A 12,014-nucleotide genomic window follows, 5' to 3' on the forward strand; every position below is an offset into this window, starting at 1 on the left:
TGCCTGGCACTGATTGGCCAGGCAGCGCACGGGGTCTGGGGGGGGGGGCGGCTGCGGCGCGATGGATAGCGGCGGATCGGCGGGTAGCGGCGGCGATCGGGCACTGCACGCAGCTAGCAAAGTGCTAGCTGCGTGCAGGAAAAAAAAATTATGCAAATCGGTCCAGCGGGGCCTGAGCGGTGCCTTCCGGCGGCATAGCCCGAGCTCAGCTCGGGCTTACCGCCAGGAAGGTTAACAGAAAGGATAGAGATATTCTGGCAGCCAGTGATTCCCTGGTAACCTGTTAATCAGACTGTACTGCAGCCAAAGGACTCCTAATGAATAAAAGCCCCGGGTTGTACTGCAGGAAGGACTCTCTGAGGAGCAGGAGGTCCCTGCAGCAACTGACACTTGGTAGAATAGTGTCACGGGTAGTACAGCCAGACTGAACACTCAAGGGATGAGTGACAGCCAGAAGGGTTGTAACAGATATAAAGCACAATCCTAGTCTGGGGTGTGATGTCCGTGGTCTCGACACCCAGGAACTAGTCTAAGGAATAACACAGCAATGACACAGTATCCCTAAGCTTGGGTGTGAGGTCCTTGGTCACAACACCCTGGAACTGGTCTAAAGTATAACACAGCAATGACACAGTATCCCTAAGCTTGGGTGTGAGGTCCTTGGTCACAACACCCTGGAACTGGTCTAAAGTATAGCACAGCAATGACACAGTATCCCTAAGCTTGGGTGTGAGGTCCTTGGTCACAACACCCTGGAACTGGTCTAAAGTATAACACAGCAATGACACAGTATCCCTAAGCTTGGGTGTGAGGTCCTTGGTCACAACACCCTGGAACTGGTCTAAAGTATAACACAAGCGTAATCTGGCTAAGTGTGAATTCCCAGGTCCTCCTGGTTCTAACACACTGTGGGATCTGACTGGTCTGAGTGCTCACATGTAAGTATTCGCAACGGCAGACCACCAGCAACTGACAAGCAAGATCTATATATACTTTCAGTGCTGTGCAGCTCCGCCCGAACCACTCAGCCAATCCAGAGTCCAGCTGGGATCAGCTGATCGGCCTGATCAGCGGATTCCCCTTCTGCTGGTATAAATGTCCTGTCGCCTGGCGCGCGCACGCGTAGTTCTCCATCTGTGTGCACTAGAAGGTCCAGTCAAACCAGACGCATGTTGCTGTGCGGAAACCGCCGGTCTGAACGCGGAGACAGCTGCCCCGCCGCCAGACAGCATAGCGGCAGCATCTCCGCTGTTCATTACACTTTACAACGAGAAATAATTTGTTTCATTTGGAACCACTGACCTCCTAGAATTTCAGCGTAACTACTCTATCTTTCTAGATATCTGGGTGGCCCTGGGGTCCCCAATGTATATAATTATTACTTGGCAACTCAGTTCGCTCATATTCCCCCTACTCAGGCGGGTGCATTATCCCCTCTGTGGGTGATGCTGGAGTTCTCACTCCTCTCTCCATTCATTAGAAGCTTTGGTTTGGTCTAAACTTAACTCGCTCACTAAATTAGCAATCACATCCCCTTACTCAGCCCACACTTTGGCAGTTTGGAAGATGTATAGATTTTTACTGAAATTACAATCTACAATCTTGATAACAGGTAATCCAGACTTTATTCCAGGCTTGGCTGGGGACTTGACTTCGTTGCGCCCACTTAAATTGTTTAGACTATCTGATTTCGTTAGCAATGGTAAATTGGTCTCTCCTCTCCATTTAGTGGACCAACATAATTCAACTCTAGCTCAATCCTTCCTAATATACCAGCTCTACCACTTCTGGGATTCCTTAAGGTACATACACACGTCGGATTTTCGCAAACGTCCAAACGACCGGTCGTTTGTACTTCAAATTGTGCGCGTGTCCAGTCTTATCAGTTGAATGACAGACTGTAAACAAGCCCGATTTGACGTCCAAACGACGGGTCGTTTGCGAAAATCCGACGTGTGTACGAGCCTTAAGGCTCCATATCTCGTGACTCCACTTCAACCTATTTTGAGCAATGCTGTTGGTCCTCTGCTCTGGTGGTGGGATTATCTCATACTTAAATGGCTTACTAGTTGTCTGTTCAGACCATCATATGTCCAGGGACGGATTTGTACTCTTTACCGCCCAAGGCCACTGTCATCCAGCCTCCCCCCTTCGGTATAGGTAGCGAGATGTTCCCTCCAGTATAGGTAGCCATGTGACCCCCTTCCCCCCTTCCCTTTAGTATCTGTAGCCTGGTGACCCCCCAGTATAGATAGCTAGATGACTCCCTTAATCCCTCCTTTTCCACCCCCCTTTAGAATAGGTAGCCACATGACTGCTCCCCCCTTTCCCTCCAGTACAGGTAGCCAGATGACTCCCTTAATCCCTCCCTTTCCCACCCTCCCTTCAGTATAGGTAGCCAGCTCGCCTTCCCACCGCAGAAGCCATCAGTGTTACTAATTTTTCCACTTGTCTCCAGTGCAGAAGCTTCCTCTTCCTTTCCATCTCCAATGCTGCCCAAATCCATAGCCACTGGCCACAATGCAAATGTGCACAGAGAGGAAGATGGCTGCTGCACAGGCGGGTAGCAGCAGAGTAACGCTATCAGGTGCTTGCCTGATCTCCCTGCTTGCAAATGCTGCACCATTTTATCCTGTTGCTCTTGGAGCCCTTGCTCCTGTAGTACCCTATCCGTGGCTCTGCGTTGGGGCCCGGATCAAAACCGGAGCCACGGATACCAATGTTAAAAATAGCGTCCGTCTTCACCCCTTCATCCGCGGGCGATTTACTTTGAAAAACTGAACGCAGGGTCCGGATTTGCAGGGTTTTCACGGACCAAGGATACACGCAGGGGCAATGAAAGGCAATACCACAGCGGATCTCCCTCTCCACAAACAAAAGTGCACACAAAACGGAGGGAAAAACAGACGGCCGGAACTACCTTCTCCTCCCCTTAACGTCATCTCCGACAGCTTCCTGTTGACAAGCTGGGAGTGCTGAGATGCCAAAGTACAGTCAGGCCAATTGTCCTGTTCTTGGTGCCCCAGACCTCCCAATGGGTGTAGAGTCTGGTGGCATCAAATGCTACAATCTGGAAGTCTGATATCCGGATGGCCCGGAATTTTTCTGGATGCAGGTGGTCATGTCTGGGGGCACTGCCCTCTGGAGATTTGCATACATGCGTGCTGTGTCTGGGGTCGGTGTCTGGGGCAGATGGAGCTTCTGCATATGTGGCATTAAGCCTTTGAATTCCGTTGTGCGTCTGTTGTGCCTGGTTCTTGATGAGGCCATGAGTGCTTAAACTGTTGGATGAACTCTACACTGCTTGGTCACATCTGCATACTGCTTTTGTGAAAAGGATACGTTTTCATTGAACCTGGGCTGATCTGAAATTGAGTTCAGCCCCAGTTAATTGTGTATTGAGTTTGCATTTGCATTATCATTAGCTGAAGTGCTGACAGGTCCAGCTTTCTATTACTGTTTCTCCAATTAGGTTCAGTCCCATACACTAGAAGATCAGATGCTTTCTAACACACACTTGATCAATATTATTTGAACGTCAATATTTCCAACTGAAGCATTTAAAATCTTTTCAGACATTTTAGCATGCCTATGAATGGGTAGTCTTATCCATGGATGGACATGGACATGAATAGACAGTGCATACAGGATTTTCCATTGGTTTGAGGCCTGCAGCTTCATGCCTTATGTGATTTTACTAGATTTATTCTGTATGTTATAATTAAAGCAGGGATGAGCAGAAACTACGCCAGTGCGAATATACGTTTCGTAGTTCGTAGGTGAAGTTTCAAAACTACACTTACGCATTTAGGTGTAGCGAAGTACCGCTATGCGTAGTTTACGCATGCTATGCGTAGTTGACATGTGTATTGCAAAGTAAACTACGAATGCAGTAAACACGGCTATTTTTCCGCGTACGGATCAAATTTCCGCGTGCGCATGCCCAGAAATATTATTGCTCATTGTATTTTAAGGAGCATTTTAAGCGGAATTAATGCGGAATTTTTCCACGTAGGGGCGTTAGCGTCCGCATTCACTACCATTTGCACTTTGCGTAATTGCGTATTTTAACGCGTAGTTTACGAAATGCATCCGTAGTTGAAATTTGATTTAGTAGTTGTAGTTTGGCGAAGCGTAATTGCGGCAAACTACGCGTATTTCCAGCGTAGCGTAGTTGGCTCACTACGATCATCCCTGAATTAAAGTTACTTTTTTGAGTATCACCATGCATCCAAGAGCCCATTGTTCCTTTTGTGGTATTAATATTAGGTCTGTTAGCATAGTGCATGCTGATTTAGTATTATTGTGATGACATACATCCATTATATTTGGTGTAGGATCCTAATCAGACAATTCGTCCAATTCAAAGAGGTACACACCTAGCCGCTCACTCCGCTCTTCCAATGAACTTCGCCTAACCGCCCCCCGCATCACCCATTCCCATGCACGCCTCCAGGACTTCTCAAGAGCTGCTCCAACACTATGGAACTCCCTACCTCCACCCATTAGGGCAGCCCCCTCCTTCAACATCTTCAAGAAAGCCCTCAAAACTCACCTTTTCACTCTGGCCTACTACCCCTCACAAGTGCTCTAAACCTACAGCTGAACTCTGGTCCCCTACCGTTTGTGTCCCTACCTCTCCCTCTAGATTGTAAGCCTTTGGGCAGGGTCCTCCTCATTTTGTGTCCTACCTGATCATGCACCTCCATTACTGTGAACCCATGCTATGCATCTGAGTGAACCTAACTTGCCTAATCTCCATGCTCCATCCAGTGAATGACTAAGCATTACCTGGTACTCATACTGTGCTGTGTGATCTGGTTTTCTTGTATTCCTGTATTGTCATATTGCTGTATGTCACCTGTAACGAATGCGGAATAATCTCCGTGATCAGCGCACAAGGTGTGCGCTGACACGGCGGAAATCCTCCACAAGCGTATGAAGGGGGGAACCCAGCTTTGGTGCAAGCACCAGTAGAGGGCAATTCCCACCGGCAGATGGCGCTGTGGAGTGCAGATGAGCACAACCGCTGCACGGCCACAGATGCCAGATGGGGATTGTACAGATAAAGACAATGCGGGGCTGAACAGCCCTTGAAGAGAAAGAGCACAGGAACAGGATGAATGTGTGTTCACCAATCTAGTCACGACCTTGCGATGGTGAACACACATCAGCAGAAACAAAAGTAGGAACGCGATCGCGAGAAGGGCGATCGCCAGAAGTGACACAAGACAGATCAGAACAGAACACGAGAGGAGCAAAGGCACAGCAAATGACAATGAGAAGTAACGAAAATAACAAACGCTAACTAAACGCGAACACCGCACTCATTCGCAACAGCGAACGCGTTTACAGCGCGGTCTCCGCGTGTTAAGCACAACAGAGACAAGCACGCCTAACTAACCACCGACAGACAAACACGAAACAGAGAACGCGAGCGCTTGCTTAACGGTTACCTCACCGAGCCTACAGCAAGCGTTCGTATCAGACAAGACAGACAAACGGAAAACAGGAATAAGCTAGGAAGGATCCACAGCCGCTACCGCTAGGGGCTAGTGCGATCCAAGCAAGACAGGCAGATGAGATAGCTGGTAGCAAGCGCTGCTCCAGCTAAACTCCAAGAAAACAGAACAGAAGGATCCACAGCACTAGCGCAAGGCTAGTGCGATCCAGGCAAGACAGATCAGAAGGATCCACAGCACTACCGCTAGAGGCTAGTGCGATCCAGGAAAACAGAACAGAAGGATCCACAGCACTACCGCTAGAGGCTAGTGCGATCCAGGCAAGACAGATCAGAAGGATCCACAGCACTACCGCTAGAGGCTAGTGCGATCCAGGAAAACAGAACAGAAGGGGCTACCGTTAGCAACCGCTGCCCCGGTTAGCACCCAGACAAACAGAACGATTTCCTGACAACCACCGCTGGGACAGAACAATTGCAACAGACAGACAAAACAGATATGCAATCTAACTGCACTAGGAAACTGCCTAGTACAGTTCCACGTGTTACTCTAAGATAACTTTAACAAGAAATAGCATGGCTGACACTCTAGGAGTGTTTCAACAAACCCTGAAGGAATGACCAGCAAAGGATTGTGGGTGATCCCAACCTTTATACTGTCAGCAGCTAGATGATTTGCATAACCAATGTATGCAAATCCTTCAACAGCAGAGCAGGTCTGGAACTTGCAAGACAAAGCCAGGTCTCTTATCCAGAGACCTGCATCCCTTAGACACAAGGAATGGTCAAACAGCTGTCTGCCTGTGCAGCCAGCTGAGCGAATCCTTACATCACCCCTAAATATTGTCTGTAATCTAAATTATTGTTCAGCGCTGCGTAATATGTTGGCGCTTTATAAATACAATAAATAAATAAATAAATAATGATGGGGAGTTCAGCTCAATAGAATAGACTGTGTGGAGTATGGCTCTCATACTACATGGAAGGGGGTAAAATTGGTCTGTGATCTTTCATTTTCCAAAGACTATGGTCTGATGTGTGTATGCACCCTTAGAGCCAGAAGATAGCTTCAACCCTTGAGGTGTTTCAATCAAAACTGAAAAGCCACCTATTTATGGTGTGTACACACTTGAAAGATAAATGAATGATCACAGACCAATCTTACCACCCTTCATGTAGTATGAGAGCCATACTCTACACAGTCTATTATATTGAGCTGAACTCCCCGTCAGATAGAAATCTTTGCAAGATGCTGAACACAAAGATGCTGTACACATTCAAAAGATCAGTATCTGCAAAAGATCTGTTCCTGCAAAAGATCCGTTCCTGCAAAATGCATTCATAGTCTATGATATCTGCAGATCCTCATACACACCCTGTTTAACAGACATTCATCTGCAGATCATCTGCAGATCAGATCCACCAGAATGGATTTTCAGATCTGCAGATGATTGTCAGATATGCAGATGAAGTCTGTTAAACAAGGAGGCGTGTCTGATGGGGTGTCAGCGGTGATGTCATCAGCTGACACCTTTTTGCAGGAGGTGCTGTCATTTCTGGGGCTGGGCTTTTGCTCTGCCTCCTGGGCATATTAGGCCTAGTGAGACAGTTGCTCACCGGCCTTGATACTAATCAGTTCGCTGGTTCTTGGCCTAGTCAGTGAGTTCCGAGAGCTACATTAATACTCTAGTTAGTCAGTCTTGCTATTTTGTAATTATATTATCGTAATATTTTGAAGTAACATCTTATTTTATATTTATCTGTGTATCGACCTCTTGCCTGCCTCTTGACCTCGCTCTTGTCTTGTCCTTCTGTACCACTGCCATCTGATATACGTGTTTGACTCGGCCTGTTCCTGACTTCGTTATTGCCTGATCCTTACAATACGACTGACTTCTGACTTATGTCCATGACCCTGTCTGTTCATTGACTACGATATTGCCTTGCTACTGTTTGTGTATACACTTGTACGTTACCTCATCACGTATCAGCGTGACATTATCAAGGCCCACAAAAATTATAATGGAGGAGTTGCGAGACCAGATTTTGACACTCGCAGGTGCTGTTAACCACCTTACTGAGCAAGTTGCTACTCAGCAAACACAGTTGACCTAGCTGTCTAACACACTCGCTCAAATAAATTCGTCCGCTAATGTCAATAATCAGCAAACTCCTCCACTGGCTCCTACTCCACCAATTATGGAGCCTAAAATGCCGTTACCAGAAAAGTTTACGGGTTCACGTTCTGATTTCAGTAATTTCCGTAACAGATGTATGTCCTACTTTGAGGTCAGGTCTAGATGTTCGGGAACAGAGTCCCAGAACATTATGCTGATTAAGACCTTACTGCATGGTAACTCACAAACCTGGGCCTATGGATTAAATCCAGATCATGTAGCTCTCACCTCGGTTTAAAGTTTCTTTTGATGTCATGGCAACCATATATGCTGTTCCCGATATTTCAGCCACAGCTGCTCATAAATTACGAGACTTATGTCAGGGTAGGCATACTGTTGAGGAGTATGCGGCTGAGTTTAGGAAATGGTCTGTATCCGTTAAATGGGGTGGACCAATTTCTTTTCAGCCTAGCTGATTCTGTAAACGATGTATTAGTGAGCCATCCTGAGCCTAGGAATCTAGAGGATGCTATTTCTCTGGCCATCAAGGTTGACAGACGGATTAGACACCGACGTCAGGGAAAAGTCTATTCCATCTCAGGGAACCTCAGGTCAGGTGAAGAACCCATGCAACTGGGCTTCTCCAGATTGTCACCTGCGGAGAAGCTTAGGAGAAGGCAGGAGGGACTCTGTATGTATTGTGGTGAGAAGGGTCATTTTGCTCAAACTTGCTCTGCAAAGAAGGCTCTGGAAAACTCCAGTGCCTAGGTGAAGTTGGGGAACTTGGGCGAGCCAGTTTTTCCCCTCAAAATGAAAAAGAGAATTACCCACCACTTCCGCATTCCAAGCGCTGGCAGCGTCATGTCGTCACAGATCTCTGCCTTCAATGCCGCCCACTGTGCTTCCGCTAATCAGGAAGCACAGTAGGCAGCATTGAAGGCGGAGATCTGTGAGGACATGACGCTGCCAGCGCTTGAAATGCGGAAGTGGTGGGTAATTCTCCGCATGCCTCCTCGCCGCCCCTGCACTTGCCGCCGGTAATCTATGAAGGAGGAGAGAGGCAGAAGGAGGGGTCCCAGGTGAGGGAGGGGATATTTCCCCCTCCCCACCGCTGCCCCCACTGCCCCTCCTTCTAGCGCTGCTTCCCCCTCCTGCTCTGCTGCTGTGGGGGGTCGTGGCGACACCCCCCTAGCTGTCTGTCACCCGGTGCGCCACGCCCCCCTGCGCCCTACAGTAGGAATGCCACTGGGGATGATAAGTCGTTCCAATCAGAAGCCTTTATTGATTCCGGTGCGGCAGGTAACTTTATTGATACCACTTTTGCAGCCAATCTGGGTATTCCTGCCATTCCTCTGCAGAGCAAGTTTTACGTCACAGCTATTGACGATACTCCATTGTAGACTAAAAAACCCATTTCTATTACACCTGAAATATCAGTACAAGTTAGAGCTTTGCATTATGAAAAAATTCAGTTGTATATGCTCAGAATGCCATCTAGTCCTATTGTATTAGGACTACCTAAGTTGCAGTATCACAACCCTCACATAGATTGGTGTACAGGACAACTTACCAGCTGGTCACGTCGTTGTCAGGACATTTGTTTAAGGGGTGTCCCTCTTCTTAGTCTAGAGGTTAAACAGATTGCTCTACCACAATCTTGTCTAGATTTTTCTGATGTATTTTCTCCCCAATCCGCAGACAAATTACCTCCGCATAGACCTAATGATTGTCCCATTGACCTATTACCCGGGTTATGCCCCCGTGAGGTCATCTTTACAATCTCACAGGTCCGGAAAAATTGGCAATAAAAGAGTACATAAGGAAAATCTTGAAAAGGGGTTTATTAGACAGTCCACATAACCACCCGGCGCCAGCTTTTTCTTCATAGAAAAAAATGATGGTGGATAACGCCCATGTATTGATTACAGGGGGTTAAACAAAATCACGGTAAAAATAGATACCCGTTGCCTTTGATCGATGACCTATTCGCTCAGGTATCAAGGGCTAGAATATTCTCCAAACTGGATTTGCGGGGTGCTTATAATTTGATCAGAATACGTCAAGGGGACGATTGGAAGACAGCCTTCAACACTCAGTATGAGTATATGGTGCTCTATCTTGATATCTTGGTGGAGGGCTGATTCACTTCACTGCTGGGAATTGTGAGCACTGATTATATTACATAACTGTTTGTAAATTGTGTTTTGCTGCTGATATCTGGTGGCTTGTGCATTGCAGCTCATCTGATATCTAACAGCAAGTGTTTTTAAAAGTACAATTTTTTTTTCTCTTTTCCCTCTAGTTTGATTAGCAGTAGGCAGGCAATTAGCTAGGGGGAGGGATTATCTGTAACAGGAGCTATTTGGTCAGCTTCAGGACTCAGTACTGAGCTTGCTCAGTCTGTGGCTTGCTCACTAAGTGGCTTCGACACAAGTGGCATAGGCGTTAAAACCAGGCGTTACAACACAGGCACAAAGAGAGAGGTGAGAGGAAGCAGGTAAGGACTAAAACAACAACAACAACAAAAACCCCTTCACCCAATATTGCGTTTTTTTGCATTGGTTAGAATGTGCTAGGCACGTTGTGGTGTAGTCTTTAAGTTTTGAGGACTCCACCCCAGCTTCACTCACTCCCTCCTCCCCCTCCTCCACCCCCTCCTCCACCCCAGCTTCACTCACTCCCCAACTTCACTCTCTCTCCCTTTCCTCCTCCCCAGCTTAACTCACTCCCCAACTTCACTCACTCTCCCTTTCCTCCTCCCCAGCTTCACTCACTCTCCCGTTTCATCTTTTACCACCACAGTTTACTTTAAATAATTTTTCCCCACACACAATAGTCATCATGGTGGACTATGCAGTACAGTGTACATCCTGCAACATGTATGCATGGATCAGCGGATTGAGGGTGTTTACTGTTGCCCTGGGTGTGTGCGTGTTGCACAGTTAGAGGCGGAAGTCGCAGAGCTAAATAAGCATCTCGCAACACTGAGACGCATACACAACATGGAGAAGAGCTTGGATCTCACGATCCAGACACTGGATGGAACCGTTGAAGATGAGGTGGGTGAAGTACAGCCGGAGAAAGAAGCAGAGGTAGCCGCTAGTTGGGTCACAGTTAGAAGGGGTAGGGGAAAAAGTGGCAAGGAGGCTAGTCCGAGTTGTCCCTCACTAATAAGTATGCTTGTTTGCGTAATATTGGGGAGGATGATTCTGGAGTAGCAATGCTGCAGCAGGAGGTGCTCCTTAGCAACCAAGGGGCAGACTGCTGCAACAAGAAAGGGAATAGGAGTGCAGCTAAGGCTAGACAGGTACTGGTGGTAGGGGATTCAATTATTAGGCACACAGATAGGGTAATCTGTCGAAGAAACCGTGAATGCCGTACAGTCTGTTGCCTCCCGGGTGCTCGGGTTCGGCATGTAGCGGAAAGAATTGACAGATTATTGGGTGGGGCTGGGGAAGACCCGGCTGTCATGGTACACATTGGCACCAATGACAACGTTAGTGGGAGATGGAAGGTCCTCAAAAATGATTTTCAGGTACTTGGAGATAAACTTAAAGCAAGGACCTCCAAGGTGGTGTTCTCTGAAATACTGCCAGTGCCACGTGCTACATCTGAGAGACAGAGGGAGCTTAGGGAGTTAAATAAGTGGCTGAGAAATTGGTGTAGGAAGGAGGGGTTTTGGTTCCTGGAGAACTGGGCAGACTTTGCAGTCAGCTACAGATTCTACAGCAGGGATGGGCTGCACCTTAATGGGGAGGGTGCAGCTGCATTGGGGGAGAAGATGGCTAAACGGTTGGAGAAAATTTTATACTAGGATCTGGGGGGAGGCGAGAGGATAAAGTCTCAGTACGTAGACAAGATAAGGTAAAAAGACAGTGGGAGCCTAACATTATTAATGGGAGCATAACAACTATGAATTTTAGAAAAGCAAAGTTCAATCAACTTAGGCAGGCACTAAGTTTGGTGAACTGGTATAATGTACTACAAGGGGAGGCCACTGAAGGGAAATGGCAAGCTTTTAAACTTATTCTCAATCAATATTGTAGTATGTATATCCCATATGGAAACAAAATATCTAGGAATAAAAAAGGCCTCTATGGATGAATTGGAAGGTTAAAGATAAAATGAAGAGAAAAAAGAATGCCTATAAAGTCCTAAAACAGGAGGGGACTGAGGCTGCTCTAAGCAATTATAAGGAGTGCAATAAAAATTGTAAAAAAGAAATTAGGCTGGCAAAGATCGAAGCTGAAAATCAAATCGCTAGGGATATCAAATCTAAGCCAAAAAAGTTTTACAAGTACATAAACTCTAATAAAAGAAAGGTTGACTGTATAGGAATCCTAAAGGATGAGGGTGGGAACTCAATGGTGGATGACCAAGGTAAGGCAGAGTTTTTAAATGCTTTCTTTGCTTCTGTCTTCACAAAGGAAACAGCA

Source organism: Hyperolius riggenbachi, chromosome 1 (assembly GCF_040937935.1).
Source record: "Hyperolius riggenbachi isolate aHypRig1 chromosome 1, aHypRig1.pri, whole genome shotgun sequence".
Classification (NCBI taxonomy): domain Eukaryota; kingdom Metazoa; phylum Chordata; class Amphibia; order Anura; family Hyperoliidae; genus Hyperolius; species Hyperolius riggenbachi.